The 27,959-nt window shown below is 49.5% G+C and overlaps 1 protein-coding gene across 7 annotated transcripts in view; it reads right to left on the bottom strand.

Moving 5' to 3' along the window:
* MELK (maternal embryonic leucine zipper kinase) overlaps nucleotides 1–27,959 on the bottom strand; it is a 218,945-nt gene that overhangs the window by 61,538 nt on the left and 129,448 nt on the right. For all 7 annotated transcript variants that reach the window (XR_006589002.1, XR_006589005.1, XR_006589003.1 and 4 more), the window contains exon 17: nucleotides 11,768–11,983. The gene's annotated coding sequence lies outside the window, so the exon portion shown is untranslated. The remainder of the gene's footprint in view (nucleotides 1–11,767; nucleotides 11,984–27,959) is intronic.

The raw sequence follows: 27,959 nt of genomic DNA, 5'->3' as shown, positions 1-27,959 counted from the left end.
GCAGCTGGGAGTTGGGCATCATCCTCAGCTTCCAGATCCCAAGCAAGCTGGTCATCATGCTCTTCCTGCTATTCTGGGAGCTCGCAGCACACACAGGCCAGCTGTGCAGGACGAGGGCCTGGGCTTCCTCCCTCCCCAGGATGGCTAGAGTCCATTCGCAGCATGCTGGGAAGCTGGGAGCTCACCATCACCTCAAGCAAGGCCCTCCTCACCTGAGCAGCAAATCCCTCACTACAGGTGGCAGGAGTGCTCATTTTGTACATCCACTCTCTGTGCACTAGCCTGCCACAAGGTGACTTCAAGGTCCTCTGTGATCCCCACAGAGGAACCCAGACCTCCTTCCTGCCTCCAGAGGAAACTTGAGCAAGTCTCATTGCCTCTTTGCGTCTCTGCTTCCCCCTTCTGTAGAATGGGGGTGCAGCGCAGCCTTGCCTCCCTCCCCACACAGTTGCTGGGGAAGGACTGGGGCACTGGACCATGGGGGGACAGAGGGGACCAGCCCCATCAGAGACTGCTCATCTCAGAGGGATGAGATATCAGACCCTGCTCCTCCCCCAGCACCAGCCCCCAACCCCAACAACCCTGCTCTGGAAGACATCCCACCTCAGAAGCCCCGGTCACCCTGGCCTATCTGCCTCAGGTACTCAACCAGGCAAACAGCATCCCTTTGCAACCTCTTAATTACTTCCTGGGCACCTACTATGTGCTGGCCCACACAGGAAGACATGATGGCAAAGATCTTGGGAGTGACCTGCAACCATCCAGACACTTCCCAGATAGAGCTCATTTAAGCCCACAACTGTGTCTGACTCCTGATTTCAGCTTGGGTCATGATCTCATGGTTCATGAGATCAAGCCCCAATCAAGTCTGCCTCCCTCTCCCTCTCTCTGTCTCCCTCTCTCTCTGCTCCTCCCCTGCTCCTGCACATTCTCTCCCTGCCCCCCTGCCCCCCGCAAATAAATAGATTTTTAAAACTTTTTTTAAAAAGCCTCATAAGTGCTATAAGAGCTGCATCATTATCACCTCCCCTTTACAGATAAGAAAACCGAGGCTCAGAAAGGGGACATTACTTCTCCAACGTCACATAGCTTCTAAGTGGTGGGACTGAGATTGAAACCCACATCAGTCTGGTTTCAGATTATCTCGGGTGCCTTGGGTTCTCCCCGCCCTCAGGGCACTCACTTCGGAAGTCACCTGGGACAGACAAAGGCAAAATGTTCCAAAAACCCTGACAAAAGAGCTGCTCCTCTCACAGGGCACGAGGGTCTGAAAGGCAGGCGCTGGTTGCGGGTCTCAAATCCATGGCTTCAGCCCCTTGCCAGAGCTCACTTACAACCGTAAAACTGGCCCGGGCCTGGGCAGGGGTTGGGAGGGACAAATATAAGCCAAGCCAGGCCCCAGTCTTCCCCCTACTTCCCCCCCACCACCGCCACTGCCCGAATTCCCATGCCACGTTCTGTCCTTGCTGACCTCGTGTGCTCCCGTTTCTCTCCAGAGCTTCCTAAAACGTCGCTCACCCTGACAATCTCAGGTCATCCCCTGCCACTCCCAGCCGTGAACTCTGTCCCCCAGCAGCTTCGCCTCGTGTGCATTCTACTCTCCCCACATTGTGTCCTGCCCCCAGGCCTGTTGATACTGTCGCCTCCACCTGACATACTGTCCTCTCCCCACTGTCCTCTTGCCTGGCTGCCCCCTCTGGGCTGGGTCAGATGGCCCTCTTTCGGCACCCACGGTGCTCCCATCTTTGCACTTACCACACCCCTTTATTATCAGCTGGCCCACCGGACCCCACCTGCCTCCACAGAAGCAGAGACCGGCTCAGCCACCACTGTGTCCCCAGTGCCAGGACAGGGCCTGACAGATCAGGAAACACTTGTGATAAGAATAAATGAGTGAAGACGGTGAGGAGCTGGCCAGTCCAGAGGCAGGAGCGCCCCACCAAGCTGGGCTTTCCAGTTCTCCAATAAATACCTCATGAACCCCTTCTCTGTGCCAGGCTCCAGGCTAGACACTGAAGCACCAAGTCATGTGAGAGAACAACCCTTCCTCCACGTTGCTCATCTGCTTCCAAGGAGCCCGGAGGATACAGTGATTAAGAACACACGTTCAAATCCCATCACTACCACTTACTAGCTGTGTGACTTTGCACCAGTGTCCTACCCTCCCTGTGCCTCCATTTCTGTATCTATAAAATGGAAATAATAACAGCAGCTATGTCAGAGGGTGATTTGAAGAATAAACAAAGTAATGTGTGAATGTGGTTTAGAATAGCGCCTGGCACGTTACATATGTGCAAATAATGACAGCTCTCTAGCTCGAGGCTGGCCCCTGCCCTGGGAGCAGCCTCCCTCAGGTGGACGCCCGCCTCAAGGATGCCCTCGTGCTCCTGATCCCTCCGACAGCCAGTGAGGCAGAGCCAAGAGAGCACAGGCTGAGAAGTCACCCAAAGGGGAATGTAAGACCCGGCTCTCCCAACCAGCTGCGTAACTTTGAGGAAGATAGATGTGAAATGGACCATTTCCCCCAGAACCCAGCAGAGCCTCCGTTTTCCCTTAGGATGAGTAGGGAGGGAAAGAATAACTGCTCTGCCTGCTTCGCCGAGCGTTGTGAGGATAGAACAAGGCAGTGGATGTAAACGTCCTTGGTGAGCTACACAGGGATTATTCTAATCAGAGCACTGCATCTAGAGAGTCAGCTGGGCAGGCTGGACCAGGCTTGCGTGTGCATAAGGAAATACACACCATGCCAGAATCCAGGGACAGGGAGCTGCTGGCAGAGGGAGGGATGAACAGAGGGTAACAGACGCCTGACACCTTTATAAGCAGGGCTGCGGTGTGCTTTGGGAGCACACCCTGAGGAGGCCCCATCCTCTGACCCCTGAGGCTGATTTCTGGGGCCCTCTCCCCAGGGCCTGCCAAGATCACCATGACAGTGAGGGCCACTCCTGAGGACTCACCCTGGCTGAAAAGCTGTCCCTGTGCCCTTGAATCTATTAAACAGAGCAATGTGATTAATTATTTTACTGTCTTTCTGGCATCAACTTTAACTTGCTTCACATCCAGATTTCCAATTACATAAGCCCGAATCTTAAAACTCAGGAGGACATGTATTATTGAACTATTTGCAATCGGAGTTTTTCAGAGCAGAAAAAGCTCTGCCAGGCAAGAGCCACACAACCGAAATGAATGATTCAGAAACCAGAAGACAATCTTTCCACGAGGAGGGCTGTGGGGTGCAAGCAGGAAAAGAATGGAGAGGTTGGGTCTGAATCAAAGCTGGCAAACCATCTCTGGAGGGCAGAGACCCCCAAGGGGAAGGCAAACCATTTGAGGGCTGGGAGTCAAGGGGGACACACTCATGCAACAAACAATCAGACTTGGTTGAGGGAGCTATTCTTTTTTTTTTTTCCTTCAAACTACTTACAAAAATTTTATTGCGATATAATTGATATATAATGTTATATTAGTTTCAGATACATAACAATGATTTGATATTTGTATAGATTGTGAAATGCTCACAGTGAGTCTAGTTAACATCCATCATCTCACAAGGTTGTAATTTTTCTTTCTTGTGATGAGAACTTTTAAGATCTACTCTCTCAGCAACTTTCAAATATACAATACGGTATTGTTAACTATAGGCACCATGCTGTATATCATATCCCCGTGACGTATTTATTTTATAACTGGAAGTTTGTACCTTTTGACCTCTTCATGCATTCCTCTCACTTCCCAAACCCTGCTTCTGTCAACCACCAATCTGTTCTCTGTATCTACAAGATCATTTTTTATTTTGGGTTTTTTTTTCAGGTTCCACCTATAAGTGAGATCATATGATATTTGTCTTTCCCTGTCTGATTTATTTCACTTAGCATAATGCCCTCCATGTCCATCAAGCTGCTGCAAATGGCAAGATTTCCTTCTTTTTTATAGTTGAATAATTTATTTCGCTGTATATATGTACCATTTTGGGGGAGGTATTCTTTGACGAAAATAAAGTAACCTGGGTTAGCCCAGCCATGCCAGCTCTGGGTTTAAAATAGAATCACATCATTACTGATGCCAATGTTTCACTGATTCATTGTACTCCCTCCACCTGATAATTCCAAATTGCTAGCTGCTTTCAGTACCTCCTTAACTGGTCCCGGAAAGCTCATGTATTTTTATCAGCAAGTCCTATCAGCTACTGCTTCATCTCCTCCTTCAGCGCCCACCAAATCATAGGAGAACACCCCACCCCTGTTTTGGGGCCACCTGTAAGCCACCCTCCACCAGGCCTTCTCCACCACAGATGTGCTGGGAACCGTAGGTAGTCCGCAGCCAGTCTGTGTCTCTCTGGGGACTGCCTCTTCCCTACTCTGCTGCTGCAAGGAGGCTTGTGTTCCAGTGATTTGCAGAGGTTTGATTAGAACAGTCCTTTTCATGCTTACCCAGTGCAGCTCCCTCCCCACAGGCCCTACACATGAGTCCATGGTGGACTTAGACCAGGATAAAAGTCCTCAGACAGATATTTACTCCTTGCTAATGACTCCAGGCTTATTGCCAAGCTGAGTTTATCGATTTGCCGCAGTGCTGCAGTCAGATTCCTGGAGGACCCTCCAATCAGTCCCCCAGACAGGCTCAGCTCAGGATCAAGACAAGGCCCTGGTACAGGAACATAGAAGGGACAGGAGCAGGGAGGTCACTCTTGTTTGTTGAGCTCCAGTCACACGCCAAGTGCTGGACCATGCTGTGTCCTCATAGAAACCAACTAGATAAATGCCATTAGCCCCATTTCACAGATAGTAGAACTGCAGCCCTTAGAGGTTAAGTAACTTGTCCAAGGTCCCACAGCTAGTAGATGATACCAGGCTCTACCAGGATCCATCCCAGTTCTGTCGGATGCCAAGATTCAAGTTTTAACTCTCCCTCCTGCTGCTTGTTTAAGAACATAAAACTTGATAATCCATTACCAAGCCTTTGTCTAGAGAAAACTATTCTCAACACAGAGGAAATAAATGTTCTGTTTGTTTGTTTGCTGCCAGGGAAGCAGAGGGAAGAATTATCATCAACAAACACAGGCACAGGTTTGTTCCCTCCTGGAGTGAGTGTTTGCTGAAATAAACTGTAGACTGAAAAAGATGACCCTAGAGAAGACAGCATTCCTTCTTTTAAAAGCACCCCTTGCCCCTTCTAATAGTAGAAACTGACCAGCTCTTTGTGAAACCTCTTTCCACTTCTCCTGAGCACTGAGCTAGACTACATTTCCCGGAGTTCCTTGAAGTTGGGCATGGCCATGTCCTTGGTTCTGGTGAATGGAATGAGAGCAGAACCATGACAGCGAACCATGTGGTCTATTCACATATAAACCCCATGTGATCCTCCATGCGTATTCCTTTTCCATTAGTCTCGTGCAAATAAGCATCACGAACCTTGACAGCCACGGGTTAAAGGTGACAGGTCCAGAAAGTGTTAGAGCCTGGGTCCCTGAACTAGTAAGGAAGGAGGACCACCCACCTATCTACAGTTTCCAGAAAGGACACCCAGCTAAATGTGAATTTCAAATAAGTAATGAATAATTTTTAGTATATTTTTGGGACAATTTGGGGACAAAGGCAACAACCCCAGTCACCTTTCTGGATCAGCCATAGGCCCTCAGGATCACTGGGAAGATGGTTATTATTTGAGACCTACTTATACTAAAAAGTTATTTGCTATTTATCTGAAATTCACATTTAACTAGGTATCCTATATCTGATCTGGCAACCTTGCCCCCATCAGGACAACTATCTTAGTACTTCACAGGAGTGAAACCTCTGATGCCTACTGAGGCATCAGATATCAAACAGTCCAGGCAGATGAGCTCAGTATAGAATGATCAGCATTTAAGCAAGTGGACCAGCTCTTCTTGCCTGGACAGCTGTAGCCTGTGAGGCTTTCACCTCTCTCCTCTCTATGGACACATCTGGAGCAGCCAAGAGGAAGAGAGAACCAATTCAGTTCCTGCCCCATCCCTCACCCTGGAAGCTCTCCCCTAGGGGTCACCAATAATTCCAGAAGGTTCACGAACAGGTGCAAACTGAGGCTCACAAAGCCCGGAGACTAAGTAGTCAGAGGTGAAAGGGGTTTTGGGAAAAGAAGGAGCGACACTGAGCTCCTCCTGGGCACATGACAAGAGCCACCAGTTTTGGCTTCACAGAGCAAGAGTCTTGGTAGATAAATGACTGGCCAGTACATGCTGAAACAGTCTGGATCAGGAGCTATGGGCAGCTCAGAGAGTCAGGAATGTGGGATCTTGACATCTAGTCCTGAGGCACACGGTGGGAGTTATTGCTAGTGTGACCCAGAAAAAAAGAACCAAGATTTTGGAGCTATGTAGACATAGATCAAGTCCTGGCTCTGCTGTTTTTGCACTTTAGGTAGGTTCTTTCACCACTCTGAGCCTCAGTTTCCACCTCTGTAAAATGGGCTAACACAAACAAGTGTTGTAAAATTACCTAAGATAATGTACCCGAAGAATTTAGCTCTTAGTTGGTGTATGGTAAATGATACTTCCTCCCCTGAGGGTCTGACTGCTGGAGAGAATAATACGCATGCCCTCCCCTTTCTTCCCTCCCCTGACTCTCCTAGTCCAGAGACCACTGCAGCCAGCGTTGCATTGAAGGGGGTACGTTTCTGATGCCTCCATCTTCCCCTCCAGTCAAGGACCACAGAGTTCCTATCACCATAGAAAGAGGGTTCCAAATAGAAGTTGGGCTCCAGGCAAGCCCCCACACAAGCCTCTCATAATATTGCTAAAACTCTGCCCTGTATGAGCAGAATGGACTTTAAGTAGGCTAGCCTGGGACCCACTGGCCACTTCCAGCCTTGTTTCTCCAGACCAGAGCCTCGCTCCTTCAGAAGAGACTCCCTGGGAAGCTCTCACTGCAGGAACGGCAGGTGGGGCCTGAGCTCTAGCGCCCAGATGCTCGTTTCCAGCATGCCCATCGCTCACCTGCTCCTGGAAATGCTCCCGTTGGCTCCTCTGGAGCCATTACCGTTCGTCATGTTTATCTGCATTTAGGTGCAGTGGGGATTCACACACTTCGATCTGTCTTTGCTCATGAAGCAATGGCCCAAAAAATGGTAATGACGCCTCTGACGCTACGGCTTTCCTGCATTCTTTACACACAGGCTTGCCAGATTTAGTGAATAAAAATACAGGATGCCCGGTTAAGTCCAAATTACAGATAAATAATGAGTCATTTTATAGGATAAGCGTGCCCCATGCTTATTTGGAGCATATGTGTACAAAAAAAAAAAGACTCATTTTTATATCTGAAATTCAAGTTTAACAGTATCCTGTGTTTTATCTGACAACTATACTCACCCATACTCCCGGCGCACCTGTATCGCTCCCGGCTGGAGAGTTTTCATAATCGGGCAAGAACTGGGGGTTCTCCTCTGCCACATTCAAAGCCGTCTTTTTTGGACATCTGCACCCCCCATGCCCTTCCACAACAAGACTCCTTGCTTTTCCCTAAACACACACTTTTCTACCTCTGGGCGTTTTCCTGCACCATTTCCTCTGCCTGAACTACCCATTTCTCTGTCTCTGTTTATTTTCTACCCCGCTGCTCCTTCAAAGCCAAGTTCCGGGCATCTTCTTCAGAATATGTACGATCCCTTTCCCCTGCCCCCCCTTCCATAGACCCGTGTCTCCCGCTCCCTTAGAACCATGAACACTTTCACTGGAGCAGCCGCTCTGTGCCGAGCGCTGTGCCAGACACAACCTCAAGACTGTGTGCGGCAGTGTGTGCCTGTGCATGTGTGTGCGTGTGTGTGTGCATGTGTGTCTGCACAGGAGATGTGCACAGGAGCTTGTGTTGAGATGAGGTGGGAATATCCTCCCATGGCTATGTTAAAATAAACATCCTTATGTATTCTGAGGAAACAGAGATGTGCACAAAGATTATGTCCAAGGAAACTTGTCCCAGCATTTTTTTCTGAGACTAAAAAAGGTGAAAAACAACCTGAACGTCCAACAAAACGGAAATGGCTTGATTCGGAGACTTGTACACAATGAAATGCAGTGCAGTCACTAAAATGATATTACAAAAGAACATATAATGACCCTGGTAAATATTCATGATGTATAAAAGAAGTTAATAAAAGAGTATATGCAATACTACTCTATTTTTAACATCCCTGTGACAAGACATGAATTTGAGACATTAATCAGTTTGTTCTCACTGTCTCCCTCGTACTCCTTTAGTTCCATGGCCCCCACCCCACATGAGAGCGTTCATGCCCCACTCCACTCTCATCATTACCCCAGAGGGCAGTTGTCTGAATAGGACCAAAGAATAAAAGTCCCAAGTTCTTAGGTTTTAAGTTCAGGAGCTACGGCCCAAGTGTAGGATAGACAAGGCAGGATCCACCTGCCCACCCAGATTAGAGAAAAGGCACTCAGGCCCCTGACATCCACCCTCTTCAAATGAAATCTCACAGGAGGGGAGAAAATGCTAGAGGCCCCCAGACAAGCGTGGAGACCCCAGAGCAGAGATCCTGTGTGCCTGCACCCAGTGCTGGAGAGAAAGCAGTGGTTAGAGAACAGGGTGGGTGATGCGGTAGACCTAGACATGAGACAGCCAGTGCTGCCCCCAACCCCACAGTTTCCTGCAGCCCCAGACTACAGAGCAAGACATTCAGAAAATTCTCATGGCTCCCAAAGTGGGCACTGAAGTTGGCTGGAAGAGAAGGCTGTGAGCCAATCAGAGTTTTGTGGCCAGAATGACCCTCAGAATTGGCTGCAGCCATACTCAGTGGGTTTTCAGCCCAAAGGGACATGTCTACACAGGCCAGAAGGGACCAAGGAGATAGAGGATGAGTAACAGTGCCTTCTCACCACTTAGTCTCAACCCACAGGGTGGGTCAGACAGAAAATCCTGATGAGGGAACAATCCTGAGCATGACAAAGCTCTAAAACCTAAAGTCACTGAGAAGTCCCTAAATATTAATGACTTCCATAAGAAATCACTAGATTGATTTTTTTTTTTTTTGCATCAGGCAGAACAGGAGCACAAGCAAGGAAACTGGGGCACTTACAAGAAAAAAAAAGTTACATCTGGGTGTATCCACCTTGAGCTATGAAATGCCTTCCCTTAGAGCACACGTATATACCTGCATCAGACTGGAAGGCCCAGCCTTAGATGGTAACTGTGGTTAACAACACCCAGGGATGAAGGATTCCTAATTGTTCTTCTGTGGCTTCTCTGAATTACCGGGACCCCTCAGCAGCTTCCCTGGAATTCTCCAGGGTATGGCATCAGGGCTATCCAATCCCAGCCCCCAAGACCAACTCCCAGGAGTGACCTTTCCAGAAGCATTTTCTAGGCTTAACTGAGCAGCACGGTCTTTCCCACCACCTGCCCACCTCACAACCTACATCCTGTCATAAGCAATGACAAGTATTAGCAGAAGACAGAGGAATACTCCTACAAACATGGCCTTCATCCCCAATTCAGATGTATGCCCTCCAGGATCTTGGCCAGTGACCACATATGACTTCATCCCATCATAGCCCAAGGTCTCCAGGCAGGGGCACTTCAGAGCCATCAGGATCATTCCCAACCCAGCCTTAAAGGAGAATCAAATGCCAACACTGAACACTGTGTGGAATTACACATGAGCTGAAGATGAGGAGTCTCAGCTCAGACACTTTATTCTCCCTCAAAAGAAGGTCACCATCGGCCGCAGCATCTCTTACTTGACATGTCTCCAAAGGCAAGGGAAATAAAAGCAAAAATGAACTATTGGGACCTCATCACGATAAAAAGCTTCTGTACAGCAAAGGAAACAATCAACCAAATTCAAAGGCAACCAACAGAATGGTAGAAGATATTTGCAAATGACATACCAGATAAAGGGTTAGTATCAAAAATCTATAAAGAACTTACCAAACTCAACCCCCAAAAGCAAATAATCCAGTGAAGAAATGGGCAGAAGACATGAATAGACAATTTTCCAAAGAAGACATCCAGATGGCTAACAGACACATGAAAAGATGCTCAACACAAATCACACTGAGATACCATGCCACACCAGTCAGAGTGGCTGAAATGAACAACTCAGGAAACGACAGATGTTGGAGAGGATGTGGAGAAAGGGGAACTGTCTTGCACTATTGCTGGGAAGGAAAATTGGTGCAGCCACTCTGAAAAAATGGCGTGGAGGCTCCTCAAAAAATTAAAAATAGGATTACCCTATGACCCAGCAACAGCACTACTAGGAAGGACACAGGAGTGCTGATTCACAGGGGCACATGCACCCCAATGTTTATAGCAGAGCTATCAACAACAGCCAAATTATGAAAAGAGCCCAAATGTCCATCAACTGATGAATGGATAAAGAAGATGTAGTGTGTATATACATACACACACACACACACACACACACACACACACACACACATATATGTATATATACACATATACACAATGGAATGCTACTTGGCAATGAAAAAGAATGAAATCTTGCCATTTGCAACAACATGAATGGAACTGGAGAGTATTATGCTAAGTGAAATAAGCCAGTCAGAAAAAGACAGATATCATATGTTTTCACTCATATGCGGGATTTGAGAAACTTAACAGAAGGCCATAGGGAAAGGGAAGGAAAAATAAGTTACAAAAAGAGAGGGAGGCAAACCATAAGAGACTCTTAAATACAGAGAACAAACTGAAGGTTGATGGGAGCAGAGAGAGGGGAAGATAGGAGATGGGCATTGAGGAAGCCACTTGTTGGGATGAGCATTGGGTGTTGCATGTAAGTAATGTATCGTGGGAATCTATTCCTGAAGCCAAGACTACACTGTATACACTATATTTTAGCTAACATGACAATAAATTATTAAAAATACCAATAATAAATAAAAATGAAATGCCAATAATAATAACCAATAAAAAAAAGAAGGTCACCACATGTCCTGGCATGGAAAGAATGCAAAATAATAACAGGAAAGCTGTCTTATACTGAGAACTTGAACTCTCAGCTTTATGCTCATTAATCTGTGCATTTTATCATTTCATCCTTTTAACAACCCCTGAATAGGTAACTCCTCTTAGCACTAAGCATCCGCATACCCTGGTTTGCTGGAACAATCTTGCTTTATGCCTGTTGTCCTGACCTAGTGTCCCAGTCTGGATGACCTCAACAGTTACCTTAATTATTATCCCCCTTTTATAGCTGAAGGTATGGAGACTCAGAGAAGTTAGGTAACTTTCCCCAGGTCACACAGCTAGAATGTGGAGGGGCTGAACACTGGCCTCAGTCTATCTGACTCGGGAGGTGCAAGTGGTTAGCAAGCAACAGAGAAGGGCATGGTCGTGAGATATAGGCAAGGAAAGGACTGTCAGCCAGACAGGAGAGGTAAGGGTGAGATCAGACCCCTTCCATCTTTACTTTCCCAATATTTCAAAATAAATATGCACCCCTTTTACAAATCTCTCCATTAAAAATAAAAACCAATAGTTTGTGATGGGGATGCCCTTGCAGATGAAAGTGCTCATTATAGAGACATTTTGCCTCCCCCAGCCCTGCTCAGGGAGCATCTGACTGGGTGCCTCAGAGCCCTGTGCATCTGGGCAGCCCCTTCTGCACCTGCTCTTGGGGCTGGGGTGGGCAGAGATGCAAAAGAAAAGGCCCTGTGTGAGGGCCCACAGCCCAGCTTCCGGTCCCCTCCACTCTCTCTCTCTCTCTGAGCCCCATCTCCTTATCTGTGAAGCAGTCTTGATAATCCAGGTCTTACCTGCCTCCCAGAGTTCTGTCAAGAAGACATCCAGGAAAAGCCGGGTTTAGGGAGATTTTCTAGAAGCGCAGGCCACATGGCGGTGAGGTGAGCAGCAAGTAGGGCTCATTGGGCTTGAGTTAGCATGTTCTCTTTCTAGTAGGTAAGTTCCCACTCTGTTATTTATTTTTCATCCCCTTCATAGGACCTTCAAGTAAATTTAAACATCGTCCTCACCTGGGAGGAAAAGAAAACAGCACTCAGCTCAGGGTGCACTGATCATGTCTCAGGTCAGAAACCGCAGTATCCAATGTGGAAAGGGGGGATGGAGCTGAAAGGAGGCCTCTGACAGGGGACCCCGTGGTGCAGAACCAGAGACTGATCTCATTTGCAGACCCTCCATGGAAGCTGGCCCAGCTGAGCTGAGGCATTGCACACACAAGCAACCAAACCTCCTTGAGGAGACAAGGGCCTTTCTCAAGGGGTGCCTTCCCCTCTTATAACAGAAGTCAGCCATTCAGCTTCCAGAGGGGCCTTTGCTCTGAAATGATGGAAAGACAGGGGGCCTCTGAGCCTCTGCTGGGGAGGACCCTATGCGACTGCTTGTCCCACAATTTCTGTGAATAGCAGACAGGGCTGGGCAATGAATGGAGCACTGGCTTATTCAAAGGCTAAAGGCCTAGCTCTGCAACATAAAAGCTACATGACTTAACTTCTGAGCCTCAGTTTTGTCATCCATGAAATGGGACTGTTAAAACATGCTCTGCCTTCATTCCAGATGGGGAAGACTCTCTAGTCCAGGAACAGGCAGGGTAGCTAAGGCCCATAAGAAGGGGTTGAGTGATTCACCTACTCACTAGCCCAGCTTTATCTTTTCTCCTTTATCCCTTTTCCTCTCTTCATGCTTTTTTTTAAGTTTATTTTAGTATTTATTTTGAGAAAGAGAGACAGTACAAGCAGGGCAGGAGCAGAGAGAGAGAGAAGGAGAGAAATAGGATCCCAAGCAGATGTGGGGATCAAACTGAGCCGAAGCTGGACACTTAACTGACTGGGCTACCCAGGCACCCCTCCTTTTTTCATGCTCTTAAAGAGATACTCTGTTACCTTGTCCCCAGAACACTATTCCCATCATATCTAACATTTGATTCAAATTAATTCACACGGTAGGTCTTAGGAGCCATTTTTTGTCCTCAAAGAGAGATGCCCAATTCCTGCCCTCCCCATTCACAGATCCCATTCCCAGGTCCCACACAGCCATTCACACACCATTCTGCCCTGGATCTCCCTTTCTCATCCGTGGGCCACTTAAAGTCAAACTTTGCAAGGCTCCCAGGGCCACTGCAAGGGCGCGGCTCAAAAGAAGCCCAATGCTTTTCCCAGCCCAGCTCCTCACAGGTGCACCCTTCTCCCCCCAAAGAAGCCAGGAGAACAAGGGGACACCTCCAAGGGGACGCCATTTACAGACAACCCTTAACAGCAACAAGAGCAGGGCAATGACCTTCATAGGAATCCCTCGTAGTAACATTTCAGCCCTGGCCTGCGACAGGCTCCACTGACTCTTGGACATAAATTACTTGTTCATTATCAGGCGGCGACATGGGGAAGGATGTCGGCCGCTTGATTGTGTCTGTGTCCTGTGGCAGGCGCCTGCATTCTGGGCTGCCACTGTCCATGGTGCTGTTTTACATGGTCCTGCGCTGCTGCCAGCTTCGTGCTTTGCGGAGGCAGCTCTAGAGTCTGGGCTGGGCGGCAGGGAGGATACACAAGTCCTCTTGACAAGGTGGCCAGAGGTCAACGAGGATGGAAATTCAGCACCAACGTCAAGCCACACAGGGCCTGACTTCAGTTAATTCTGAGAGCTTCCACTTACTGAGCTGTTGTATATTTATATGAATTGGGATCCTTTGGTTGCTAATGACAGAAAACCAGCTCCAAGCAGCTTAATCCAAAAAGGAATTGTTATAGGCATTCACTCAAGTGGTGCAACTGCAGGACAGAAGGGTTGATGCTGGACGGACAGATTATTTGGGCCAGGGATTCAAGTGCAAACAGGGCTCTCTCTCTCTCTCCCCACTTCTCTGCTCCTCCTCAGCTTGTTTTTTTCTGATGAGTCCCTGTCCCCAAGGCCAGAGCCACATCTGCAGGCATCTTAAAGATTACATCTTATATCTTTACAACAGAGAGGAAAGAGGACTGGTTTCCCCAGCTAGAGTATAAAATCCCAAGGATGGACTGTGATTAGCTCCACTTGGTCATATGCTCAGTCACAGAGGTGTAGCCCTGGGACCGGCAGGGAGCACTTCTTGGGGAAGGGGGATACTTGACTGAGTATAAACACCATAAAGGTTCTTCAAACACCACATATGTTCTCTTGTTATTCCTCACAACCACCCACTGACATAGGCCCTATTCACTTTTCAGGTGAGGAAACAGACCCAGAAAGATCAAATGATTGCCCGATGTCACCCAGCTAGCAAGGGGCAGAGGCAGGTATCAGACCCAGGTCAGCTGAATCCCTAAGCCTGTGTTCTTTGAAACACGAAACGTGAACCTGGCAAGTTGAAAGAGACTCGGTCTCAGAAGGACTTGAAGAGTTTTGGCTAGTAGACGGAGACATGGTGGGGAGGGGGTGGGCACGGGGGGAGTGTGACCAGATCCTCTCAGCCTGCAGACCTAGTCTGTGGCATCTGAATTGGGTCTGTTCCACTGGCCCGGAAGGAACAAAGTTCTGCTCTGTTAGGGTAAAGATCAGGCAACAAGAGGAGAAGGAGGTAAGAGCCCAAGTAAGTTTGTGGGCTTGATTCCGTGGGCTCCTCCGAGCTTGATGAAGGTCTGGTCTCCGATGAGCAGTAGTCTGAGTGGCCTGAGAGAGAAAGCAGCCCTGTCCTTATCTGGTCACAGGGGCCAGGGAGGCAAACATTGCAAGCCACCCCTCCCACCACTTACACGGAATCTCAGATTGTCACAGCCACCTACAGCCAACAAGAAGCTAAAAGAGCAGGCCAGAGCCCCTTTGGCACGCTGGCCCCTCATTCCATCTGTCCCCACCACCCTTCCCTCCCCAGGTCTCCTCTTCTGTTTCCTGGAGATGGCACTTTACCCAATCCCAGGATGGGGCCGGGCAGGACTGACACCCCTGTTTTACTGAGGGGCATATTAAGGCCCAGAGGGGGTGTGACTTTCCCAAAGACACACAGCTAGTGAGCGATTTAAAAATTCTTGTCATCATCATTAAATCTCCTCTTGTCCAGTCAAAATGACAAGCATTTGTTAAAACACATAAAAGTAGTAATTCAATATCTCTGTGGGCATACCTACACCAAGAATCTTCCAAAGCAAGCGAAAAGGACTACAGCATATATCCAGGGTGGGGGGTAGGTATGTCTGGGGTGCAGAGGGAAGTCCCAAGTAAAGTCACTCCCAAATTACTGAGGAGGATATAGGCCAGCTCCCTTGGGAATATATTCTGAGGGGAAAGTGATGGGATGAACCCACCAATGTCTATGCCAGGAGGGCCTTCAAACCCCTGGAGGCAGCCCTGTCACTGTGCAGATGGAGACACTGAGGCTTAGGGGAGCAGAATTGCCCAGGAGGCTTTGCCTGCCTGAGTGCAGAGCTTCCTCAGCTCCTTCTAAGCGTATCCCTCTGAGTCCAGAGAAAATGCCCCTTCTCTGAGCCTTCCCTGACTCCCTGCCAGAACGGACAACACCCCCCTCAGAGTTCGCCCATGCCTTACTGGACCACCTTACCAGCTCATGCATGGTCTTCAGTGCCTGATGCTGCACTCCCATTCTGCAGCCTGAGAGCCCCCGGAGGGCAGGACCCGAGTCTTATCTAGTCCTCCCCAGTCCCTACCCCTACCCCCAGGGCAGACAGAAGTTACTTAATAAGAATTGGAGGAACAGAACCACCTCTAAGGTGAAATGCCCACACCAGGGGTCCCCCCAACTCTAGGGAGATGACCCTCCAGTGTGAGGAACTCTCAGATCCTGACTTCCGAGCAGAACAGATGCAGAGGAGCCTATTGGTACCTGGAAGGCATAGGCGTCCAGGAGCACTGCAGCCAGGGCTGTGCTGGCCATCAGTCTGCAAGGTGGGCACCTCCACCCAGCAACCACCAAGGGGTGGTGAGGCCAAGGGACTGCCCAATCCAACCGCATCCTCATTCCCTGAGCAGATCAAGATGTGAGCCCTTCATCTATAGGACCACAGCGAATTCTCTGGGGCCAGGCCCAATGCCCGGCACACAGAAGTGCTCTGGCCAGTTTGCTGAATGAATAAAGAAATGCACCAGAGGACAATGGTGTCAGTGAGGGAGGAAAACCAGCACTGGCTGAACACCTGTGACAAGCTGGACGTTTTTTGAAAGTTACCTCACTGAAGCCCCAGCCACCATACCCAAAAAGAGGTGATTCAACTGAAGCTCAAAGAGGAGCTTCACAGTTAATAACAGATGGGGCTGTCTGGCCCCAGACCCTCCCCTCACTTAAAGTCTACACAGAAAGTGCCATGAAGCAGGGTGTGAATCTCACTGTCCACCGTTGTCCCCCAGGACCCAGCAGACGGCCTGGCTCAAAGATGCCCAGTTGGTCTGGGAGGTTGTGGCTGTAACTATGCTGGGGTCTTGCGGTCAGCAGGTGGAAGGGATTGAAGCAGGCAAATTCCAGGCCCAGGCCCGGGGCCCTGAGGCCTCATGAGGCAGAGCCCCTCCCACCAGCTGCTCCTGCCTCCCCAGGGTTGGTCCTCCTTGGAGGGCAGCCTGCCCTGCGTTGCTGGCTGAGGGCTTCCGCAGACAGAGTCCCCGGGCCAAGCAAACCCCGAGGTCCCCAAACTTGCCACTTCTGTAAAGTGCTCTGATCTTGTCAAATTGCTACCAGAGGAGTCATAGCTGAGTGAACACTTGCCAGGTTCCCGTGGCTCTCCCGAGAGCTGTCACCGTCCTCATCCATCATAATTGAAGCAGTCCACCTGCTCCGGGCCCATCTTTCAACTGCAATGATGGCTGAGATGCGATAGATGTGTCTTGTCATCACCTTGACTTTTTTTTTGGAGAACACAAAGGTCAGAAGGGATCCTGGGGTGGGGGAAGCCCTGATCTCAGGGTGGAGGGCTGACCGCCTCTCCCACCAAGTGCCAATCCTCACCATGGCCATCTGCTACAGCCCTCCAGCCCCCTGTCTCTATCAGGTCCAGAGGAGAACTGGAGATGCCCTTCACTGCAAGATCCCAGGTTCCTACACCTGCCTGCCATCTCTGATTCTGCAGAAGGACAGATGTCAGGGGCCCAGTGGGGTTTGGGGGGGCACTGACTTCCGTGATGCCCAGATTTGGGACAAACCTAACATACTAACTTTTACATGTGCTTCCTCTCAATCCATACCCATCCATGGCCACTGGCCTTGCACCTGTGCAAGAGAAATGGTTATCACTGGTTATCTGCCCTCAAGTCTGTTAATTAATGCCATGGGTATGAATAGGTACAGAGAGACAGACATCGGTTGCCTTATTACTAGGGCTCCAGCCCCAGCCTGGCCAGGAAGGTTGTCTTCCTGTGTAAAGCTCAGCCTGTTCACAGTCCTCCTGCTCAGAGGCCTCCAGGACTCCTTCTGTATGCAAAATAAAGATCAACACCCCCCCACACACACACACCGGCCTGGCACTCAAGGCCCTTGGCAATGTGGCACCAAAGAAGCAGGCAGTTTAAGGAACAGTAGGGGCCCCTAAAAGAATCAGTGCCCACTTAGTGTTAAAAAGAATTCATTTTTTCATAGTCAGAGATGCTCTAAGATACAAAGAAATGTCAAGGGAAGAATAAGCCCCCTGCCTCCAGAGGCATTCAAGGGCAGCCAGAATATCTCCTGGAAGGCTGCCCAAGAATGGGTTCAAAATGAGGAGAGAATTTGAACAGGGTGGTTCCTATGTGCCTCCACCCCTGAGCTCTCTGACCCTCACACTTCAGCCCCATCTCCCACCATGACTACCTCCAGGCCTCATGCGGCTTCTTCAGTCTGGAGTGCCCTTCTCCTGCTCTGCTACCTGCACTACCCCTCCTCAGCGAGTCTTTGATCCAACAACACATTTGCTGAGTACCTAGTCTGTGCTGAGGATACGGAAGTTACTAAAATATTGACCCTTCCCCTGAAACCCCAACCAGTGGTTTCCCTCCTCTTCCCACAGCCAGGGCTCCTGAGCACAGCCAGCCAACATCACACTCTGGAGAGACCAGAGTGGTGATCATTCTCCCCACTCCTCCCGTTCAGAACACTGGCTCGTCTTCCACCCTCACTCAGGCTGTGAGCAGGCACAGGGGTCTGCCTGCTGCTCTTGCCCAGAGCCCCTGGGAGGAACGGGGGAGGGGCACAGAGGAGCAGCAGGGGGCTCTGCACAGGGAACCAAGGAGCCCCCACAGTCCCAAGTTCACACTGGACAACTTCCGGACCTCAGAATATTCAGGAGCCAGACCCCTGGTTTCAAATGATGGTTCAGTGACTCAGGAAAATCATGGTTTATTCTCCTCAGAGCTGGGCCACAGCCCCTTGCCTTATATGGAGAAGTCAACTCCTAAGAGGCAGAGAAACTGGGACCTGTGCCTCACAACACCCAATCTACATTGTGCACATGGCTCTGATTTAAAGCCATAATCATCTTGGAAACTTGAAGTGTTTCCCTCAACAACAGGATTTTTTTCCTGAGCAACATTAGTCTCACTGGCGTCACATCTTACCCACTCCTGCCTATCCAGAAGGGTTCTAGAGTCACAAGGAAGTGCCCACAGGCTGGGCAGAGGGAGACTCAGGGTGGGAGGGGCTGGGATGAGTGTTCCCCTTCCCTCTTCCCAGCCTCAGTTTATAATGCAGGAGAGTTTCCTCAGCTCTACTCCATAGGATTCCCTAATCACCTCACCCACCCTCACCCCTGCCTCTGCTCCCTCTTACCCTCTGCCCAGGCCATAGGGTCAGCATGTAGGCCCCAGACTTCCTAGGTTCTCAGGCCTCACCATCTCTCCCCTGGACATTGCACTAGCACCCTCCCTGCCTCACGTCTCCTGTCTCCTCTCCAGCCCATGTTCCATCTCAGGCTCCACACAGCCCATGCTCCACACAGGCTGCCATCTTCCCAGAACTCCAGAACGCGCCTGACTCTGTCATTTCCCTGATGTGAGCTTCGTTCATAGGCTACGAGGCCCTGCATATCTGGCTTCCATCTGCTTTTCCCACTTCATCTTCCCACTTTCCCACCCACAACTTCCTGTCCTTCTGCCTGTGATCCTCTTCCTCAACTATTCTAATCCCTTCCCTCTGTGAAGCCTTGCCAGCCCCAGGGACCGGGAAGGGGGTGTTTCATTGCCCTTTCCTAACTCATTACTGGCGAACCCACTGAGGACAGGCTGAGGCTTGACCACCTCTACTTTCCCAGCACCTAGCATTGAGGGCAATCAATATTTTAGGAATGATTTCATGACAGCAATTCTGCTTTAATTTTGTATAGTACTGTGTTCTTCAAATCACGTTCCTATCAATTACTTCACTGTAAACTTCAATTTCTCCTCCTATAAAGGTAAGCCAAATATTACACTATTTGATGGATACAAAAAAACTGAAATTCAGTGAGATTGATTGCCTCCCCACCAAGATCACACGACTGGTCAGTAGCAGGGCCTGACCAGGCCCAAGGTGCTCTGAATTCCAGGGGTGTGTTCTGTCACATCAAGATCACAGGGCATGTTTAGAAATCTGAAAAACATCAAGGCATGGGAACGTTGCCTGATGCAGTCATCAGGCCAGGAAAATGCTATTCTGTTTTGTTTTTTTTTTTAAGGAAATAAGGAAGATGGCCCAAACCACAGACAAGTGACCTTGACACTGACCCAGGCAAAACTGACGAATTGTGAAAGGCAGCCATCAGTAGGAGGTGGCAGGACTAGGGTGAGACCTCAGCATCCACTTTTACCAAAGTGAAATGCTCATTAGACAGTTACAACCAACCACAAAAATCTGCGATTCCACTAGGAAGTGGAATTTGATGTATTTCCTGGTCGGTTACCCTTGGTCTCTACAAGTTCCCCAGGTTTTCCCCTGCCTGTCTGCTAACTGTTCAGTGCTTGTCTTAGCTGACTTCTTTTAGCCAAGTGTGTGTGTTGTGTGTAAAATCCTCTAAATTACCCAGTATCAGCCACCCCATCCAGGGGCTCAGGTCCTGTTTCTTAATGATGATTGATGGCTTTGAAGATGCAGTGGATCAATAGGGTCTGAATTCCTAAACTCTTGACAAGAACTCACACACATCTCAATGCCCACCACACAAAAGCAGATGGGGGCCCTGTCCCTCAATTTTCTGCTTCTGCTGTGGTCAGATCAACCAGGATGGGGCCTCCTGGGGTCACTCATTGAAATGATTCACAATATTTTGTCTGCAGTGTGGCAGTGGTTCCTTCCTTCACTCAACAAACATTTAGCAGTGTTATCTGTAAAGCACTGTCCTTGGTCTTGGGGGCAGGTAGAGACAAGGGAGGGCGAGAGATGGTGAAGGTCTGGCCCCCATCATAATGGAACTTGGAGCAGTGAAGGAGGTAATAGGTCCAGCACTACCCGACGCAGACTAAGACACATGCTGAGCACTGAGCTCTGCTATGCACCACGCATTACACGCAACTTTCTACACACGTCCTCTCACAAACCTCTGTCCTCACGACAAACCTATGGGGAACTTATTGCTATCATGCTCTTTTACAGAAGGGAGAAGCACAGGTGAGGTCACTTGGCCAAGGTCACAGAGCTAGGAAGTTGGTGGAGGCAGGACTGGGGGGCTAGAGTGCTTACCCTGGCACAAAGTTTTACAGGAGGGAGAGATTACCTGGGCACGGAGGAAGGAGAGCTGTAATTAGGGGAGATGAGGCTTGTGAGTCAGATCTCCAAGGACAAGTTGGACTTGGGGGGGGTGGGGAGGCGGGGAAGAGGGAGGGCATTCTAGCCAAATCCCATGACTGGAGCAAGGGAAGCAACAGGATTCAGAAAAAGGAGGAGGGTAGCTGGGTTTGCACAGAGCAGAGGCCCCAGGGAGAGGGAGCCGTGGGGGATGACGCTGGAAAGGGGGTTCAGGGTCAGGTGAGGCAAGACCCAGGAGCAGGTATTTTCCTGAGTGGGGAATAGGGAGCCACCGAAGGTAAGGTTTCCGTGCAGGAGAGGGTCACCGCCAGGGCGCGCACCTTGAGGTTGCCTCGACAGCAAGACCCAGTGACTGAGAGAGCAGGTCCGGCAAGGGCGAGACGGCGGGCGAGCCTCGCGCGTTTGTCGCCTCGGTGGGCCCACGCCCGAGGCCCGCAGCTCCCGCTCTGCGGCGGGCAGGTTAGCAGGGGCCCCGCGGGCGGCAGGCGGCAGGCGGGAGGCTCCCCCTCGACAGGTAAGTGATTGGATTAAGAGGCCTGTCTGACAGGATGTCCGTTCAGCCGCGGAGGCTAATCAACTTCCCCATCCTGTCTGCTAATAAATCCTGCTCCGGGGACCACTCTGCCTGATGATCTCTCCTCGGGGACCGCCGCAGACTTCTCCCGGAGAACACTCCCGCAGTCTATTAAGGAGCCGCCTCGCGCCTGTCAGGCCCGCAGGCCCGGGGAGTCTCGGGAGGTGCCCATCACCCAGGTGCGCCCGCTCCGAGGCGGCCCGGGCGGGCTCGCCACCGCAGGCCATTGTTCGGCCGTCGCCGCGGGGCTGACGGCGCCGGGCCGCTCGGAAGGGGCCTCGGCCCGCCGCCGCCGCCGCTGCCGCCGCCGCCGCCGCTGCCGCCGCCGCCGCCGCTGCTGCTGCTGCGGGCGGCCCCGCGCGCGCTCGGCCGCCGCGGGCTCCGGGAGGTGGGGGGGGGGGGGGGGGGGGGGCTCCGCGCGCATAAATTAGGAGGCGGCAATTGTTGGATCTATAATATCTATAGAGAAGATGTATAAATAAATTAAAGCTTTAATTATTTTCTTGGATTCGCTGCAGCTCAAGAGAGCTAGCAGAAAGCTGTCAGGGAAGGCCTGACTCTCTCCAGAAGCTGCTCTAGTCTGCTTAGCTGCAGTGATTTCTTTTTTCCTGTCTCCCCACCCCACCCCCTCAAAAGGCACAAGGGGGGGGGGGGAGTGAAACAATTTGCTTTGTTGCTCAAAATTGTTGACTTGTAGACCCAGCTGCTTCCAAAATAGGATGGGTCCCCACCCCCAACACACACACACACACACACACACACACACACACACACACACACCCCTACCACCAGCGTTCTTTTCTGTGAACAGCGTCTATGGGCAGAGTTCAATCCCACATTTCATCAGATCTGGAAGAACCTCCAAGGGCGTTATTAAATATGTGAAATACGCCAGAAATATTCAAGCAATCCCCATCTGGCCCTGGGAGGGAGGAAGAAAGGACTGGGAAAGTAATAAAGTGTGTTTATTTTTTAATCTAGATGACATGTTTTACATCATTAAAAAGGACAATTATTTTTAAAATTCAGCCTGCACGCTTCAATGGTTCAGGAGGCCTGCCGCCTCAGAATCCATCAGAACCTCCCTCCACAGCCAGGCCTGGGTCCACCCTCAAGGCCAAGCTGCATTTTTAAACATTCAAAACCATGGAGGCGATTGTGAGTCCTTTAAAAAGCCCTCATCTCTATATCACCTTTCCCAGGAAAAGGGGATTTCTGATCTCAAGGCTCAGAGAGTCCTAAGCTCAGGCAAAGAGTTTCAAAGGATGACGGAAGTCCAACAGAGTTCGGAATGCCCAAACCTTAGGCAAACCACCCATATTGTTGACACAAACACCAGTTGTCCCATTATGAAAACCCTGCTGATTGCTCTCCAGAGTGAGTCTCTAACTGGTCCAGGGTCACAGCCTCGTGCAGGAAGCAGCTGGGACTTCTGTCCATCATCTGAAACCAAGCCCAAGCCTCTTTCCAGGACACCCAACAGTCCTCTCCTAAAACTGTTCCTCACCCTCATCCCTTGGTTCTCTTGTCTGCTTTGGACACATACCTGGAGGTCAGTGTACAAAAGGGTAGGTCTGCCTAAAAGTATGCATCCTTTTTGGTTCAGCAAATGCATTTCTAGAAATGTCTAGGAATACAAGCGAGTCATTGAAAAACATACAAAGATTAGTCTTAAGGATGTTCATCATAGTATTATTTACATTATGTCAAACCAACTGAAATTGCCATTCTTAGGTCAAGGGCAACCAAATGTCAGAAATTTCATATTGTTCAGTTTAATAATATAAAAAAATTAGAAATACCGAAATGCCCAGTAAATGGGATGGCTGGCTACGTTTCAGAGCTTACTGGAATACGATGTTGCTGTTGGAAATGATATCACAGAAGTATATTTGGTAGAATATGAAGACCTAAAGATTATATTAAATAAAAAAGAATGTATACAGTCTGATCCTTTTTCTGTCAGAATGAAAAAGAAGCACGCAGAAATAAGGACAGGCCCCAAGATGTTCAAAGGGTTTTCCCTTGATATCAATATTGTGCGTGGTTTTTATTTTCTTCTTTTGGCTTATCTGTATTTTCCTATGTTATAACATGTGCATTGCTTGTATAGTAATAGAAGTAAGCAATAAAGGGTAAAAACCGCAATAATAAAGTATGAGGCCCAGAGCTGAATCGGGAGATGCTAACTGATCAAAGCCGGGAGAGGAGACCGGCCTACTGCAGCCCAACCTGCACACTCGCCTCCATGCTTTGATGCAGGCTGGAGGCAGGTAGGGGAGGCATGTCAGGAGCTCTGAGAAGGGGCAGCAGGCCAGGATGGTGCCGAGTCACCCTCTTGGGACACATGATCTGGGCAGCTGCCGGGACTATGGGGAGCTCTCTGACTGCCTGGGGCTTGGCCTTGCAGCAAAAGCAAGAGGACTAGGAAGCCCATGTACAAGGATGGTTTTCATCTGAAGCAAAGCTGGATTTCTAGCATGTGAGCGTGGCTCTGAGCAAGGCAGAGTGGGTAAACCAAGGTCAACCACAGATCTGCCGCTAACTCTCCACAACCTCTCAGTGCTCTGTCTCAGTGTGGCCAGATAACATCCGGGCCTTGCATCGGGGCGTCTGCTTCCATATTTCCTTATGACTTCTGCTCTTGCCTCGCCCACACTGCACCACAGACAAGAAGGTTGTTTCGGCAGAATCAGAGAGCAATTACGAAGAACAAGGGAAAAAGTATAAGGCAAAAGGATTGAGAATGATGCCTCATTGGCCAGTCATTTTTTTCCACCCCAACGAATATTAAAAACTCCCAGGGCTGGAGGAGAGAAGAGGATCAGAGGTCAGATGCTGGAGGGGTGGGTCCTTGAGAAGGGCCAGGAACCCAGCCAAACCCGGGGGGGTTAAGGCATAACAGAAATCTCAGATGGATTTGCAGAGATCTGAAAGCGAGGAGGGCCTGGGCCTCTTCCGAGAGGGAGTCCAGGGAAGCCTGGTAGAGCGCCTACATAGGAGTGCGGGCATGGAGCAGAGATGGCTGTGTGGTGTGCCTGAGCTGAGAGGGCCTCGGGAAGACTGGGGAGCTTCCTGCCTCATGAGAGGGCGGCTGGATTTTCCCATGCCCCAGCGGCCTGTAGTGTAGCTGAGGCCACCCCACTTCCGGAGAGGTCTGCCCTGGGAGGGAGGGATAACCACAGCCTGTGGGTATCAGCACTGATGCCTGTAGGACCATGTGTCTCAAGGGCTGACAGTTGGCATGGGTGTCTCTCAGCACACAGCCAGCCACCAACTCTCTTATGTCAAGGCACTAAGTGAGCCCCACCCCAAATTTCGACACCATCTAATGGATGAAGAGTGGGGAGAGAGACCCCAGATTAATGAGACTGCTTGTAATTCATAGAGACTAGCCATGCAGCTTAAAGACAGCTCAAAAGAGAAAGTAAGCTCTGGAGGAAAAGATAAAGTCACCTTTTGTGCAAAGCAGTTTGTCACCTGGAATTGGGTGAGAGGATGGCAAGGTCCCACTGAGCACGTTTGTGGGTCTGCATCTTCTCAGGTGATCAGACGGGAAAGGCCAGGCAACAGATGGACAGGGCAGGTGGAGCTAGATCTGGAGGGGCTCTTGGAAATTATTATGCCCCAAATCCTGGCTGGGCAGGTGGGGAAACTGAGGCAGAGAGAAGCAGGGAGGTGCTTAGGGGCACAGGTAAACCCATGGTAGAGCCACGTTTGGGACCAAGTTCTTTCTAACCTCAGGCACTACAAGTGGCCACAGTGCAAACAGGGCCAAATGGGGTGGGTGAATGGGCAGTGCAGAGCCATCCCTAGGGGGTGTGGCTAGGTGGGTGAACAACCCCCAGTCCAGTCTGCTCCCAGAGTCTAGCCCTGACTTGGGGTCTCCAGGAGCTCACGTGCATGCTGAGCCAGCTGTCTTCGGCCATGGTGTCCTGTTAATAATCGTGCTAACTGTCCCCAGACCCGTCAGCACTAATCTCCTTCCAGGACCTGATTTATCAGAATGGAGGGCACGCTCTTACAGGGTCACAGCCCACTGTGGACTCCGGCTCCTTTAGCAGTAAGTGGCGGAACATATTTTCTCTGCTAACACTACTGTATGTTACAGGATAGATTATTTTAAGAATCAAGACTAAATTGAAACAAGGCAGGCTTGATTTTTTTTTCTCCCAGAACTATAGGAGAGGGTCATCTATCAGTGGACGCAGTGGGTGCAGTGCTAGAGAGTGACTTAAAGCCCAGGATGGAGGGCTCAGCTTCTAGCACTTAGTTGCCCAAGTGACCTTGGGAAAGTCACTTACCCTCACTGAACCTCAGCTTCCTCATCAATAAAGAGGGTCACTATTTCCTGTCCTGGTATATCAGATGGTCTTACAAATAGATCAAAGAAACACAAACCAGACATTTTGCCAGGAAAAATACATACACACACACACACACACACACACACACACACACACACACACCCTATAAACCCAGGAAAAAATGTTCCAAATCCCAATCATCTTAGAAATATAGATTAAACCAGCCAGGGGGCATTTTTGGTTATCAAATTCGCAAAGATCAAAAGGTGATAAAAGCCAGCATTGGTGAATGTGGGGAGATACCAGCACTTTGAAACATTGTTGCTGAGAATATAAATCAGAAGGACCTTTGTGGAGGGCAAATTTGGCTGTTACAATGAGCTTCCCCTCTGACACAGCAACTCCAAACCCAGGAATTTGTCTTGTGGAAATAATTAACTGAGTGAACAAAGAGGTAAGAATTTCAAGAATTTTATTCCAGAATCTGCTTATAATAGTTTTTTTTTAAACAAAGACCCCTGTGGGGTCTTTTTTTTTTTTTTTTAATTTTTTTTTCTTCAATGTTTTTTTGTTTTTTTTGGGGGGGGGACAGAGAGAGACAGAGCATGAACGGGGGAGGGGCAGAGAGAGAGGGAGACACAGAATCGGAAACAGGCTCCAGGCTCTGAGCCATCAGCCCAGAGCCCGACGCGGGGCTCGAACTCCCGGACCGCGAGATCGTGACCTGGCTGAAGTCGGACGCTTAACCGACTGCGCCACCCAGGCGCCCCAATAGTTTTTTTTTAAAGGAAACAATGTATCTGATTTTTAGTAATTAGCTAAAGAATGAATATTATATATCCAATTTAACATTTAACTGTCCAAAATCATTAGTAACACAAAATTATTCACTGTCTAGTTTGGTAAAAGGCAGGCTACAAGACAGGAGGTAGCATGAAATCTATGCAGAACAAAATACTAAAAGGAAATACACCAGGATATTGACGATGGAGAGTCAGCAGGCAATGGGCTTGTAAGCGATTTTTTAATTTTCTTCTTTTTGTTTATTTGCATCTTCAACATGTTCTACAGTGGTCGTTACATTCTTAATTTTAAAAGAAACAGAGTGGGGCACCTGGGTGGCTTAGTCGGTTAAGTGTCTGATTTTGACTCAGGCCATGATCTCGAAGTTCGTGAGTTCAAGCCCCACTCTGCGCTGACAGCTCAGAGCCTGGAGCCTGCTTCGGATTCTGCATCTCCCTCTCTCTCTGCCCCTCCCCTGCTCATGCTCTGTCTCTCCCTCTCTCTCAAAAATAAGTAAACACTTAAAAAATTAGAAAATAAATAAATAAAAGAATCAAAGTTATTTATGGTACTAATAACTATCCTTACTCTGTCTCCCCAAGGTGGGAGTGAGGCTCAAACTGCAGATGCCACGGAAACTGAGCCACATAGAGGATTAGGAGCCCACTGCCCTCCCTGAGGCCCCTGTGCCAGGTCAGAGTTGATCAGTTCTTTCTCAGTATCCCCCCTCCCCGCCATTCACCTGTTTCTGTCTCTCCCAGTTCTGGCCACACATTTCTCTTACATAATTTACATACCCATCCCTCCTCATGGCCTAGAGGTCACTGATGTAGGGGCTACCATGCCTTGCCATCACCACCCAGTCAGAGCTACCCACTGAATATCTGTTGAATTGATCTAAATGGCCATCAGCTAGAGCTAGATCCCCTTGGATGCACCACCCTGCCTGCTGGCACCTTCAAGATGGGTCAGTTGCCCTTATCTGATCTGTGCCAACCCCAGAAGAGGCACACATGCAACCCCTGTTCTCACCTTCATTCATCCAGAAGACTGCCTACAGCTTGCTAGTCCATGGAAACCTAACCTCCAGCCCCTCCTCTCCAGGCAGTGGGGGTACAAGACATGATTTCCTTGGAACCTCATAACAACCCAGCAGGGTTAAGGATTCTCAGCCCCATTTTACAGATAAGGAAACAGAGGCTCTGAGAACTGTAATGAGTTGCCCATAAAACAACTTAGAAAAGCAGCCTGTGCTCCCAGACTCAAGTCCAGTGCTCTAACCCTGTGCTCAGAGCATGCTTCTTAGCTCAGGGCAACAGAAACTCAGACCGAATGGATATTGTGAAGCCTGTAGACAGATAATATCTCAGAGGGTTGTTGAGGGATTACATCAGAGGGGAAGCTCCTGACACAGGATCTAGCTCATGCAAATTCCTCTGTGGTCAGATGAACCTGTACAAAAGCCCCCCTCCAGACACTGCTGCCTGGCTGGGCCTCCTTCTGTGCTTCTCCACGGGAATGGCTCTGCCTTCTGTGTGCCCCCAGCTCAACAGAAGGCTGATGGTAGACAGCCTCCTCCCTCACCTGTCACCCAGAAAAGGGCTCCAAATTCCTTCTACAGCTTCTTTACTGAGCAGAGAGGGAAGATGGGAGTAATGAGGATA

The sequence above is a fragment of the Felis catus genome, chromosome D4, assembly GCF_018350175.1.
Source record: "Felis catus isolate Fca126 chromosome D4, F.catus_Fca126_mat1.0, whole genome shotgun sequence".
Taxonomy (NCBI): domain Eukaryota; kingdom Metazoa; phylum Chordata; class Mammalia; order Carnivora; family Felidae; genus Felis; species Felis catus.
Note: the sequence above shows the minus strand (reverse complement) of the source record. Positions and strands in the feature narration are given on the sequence as shown.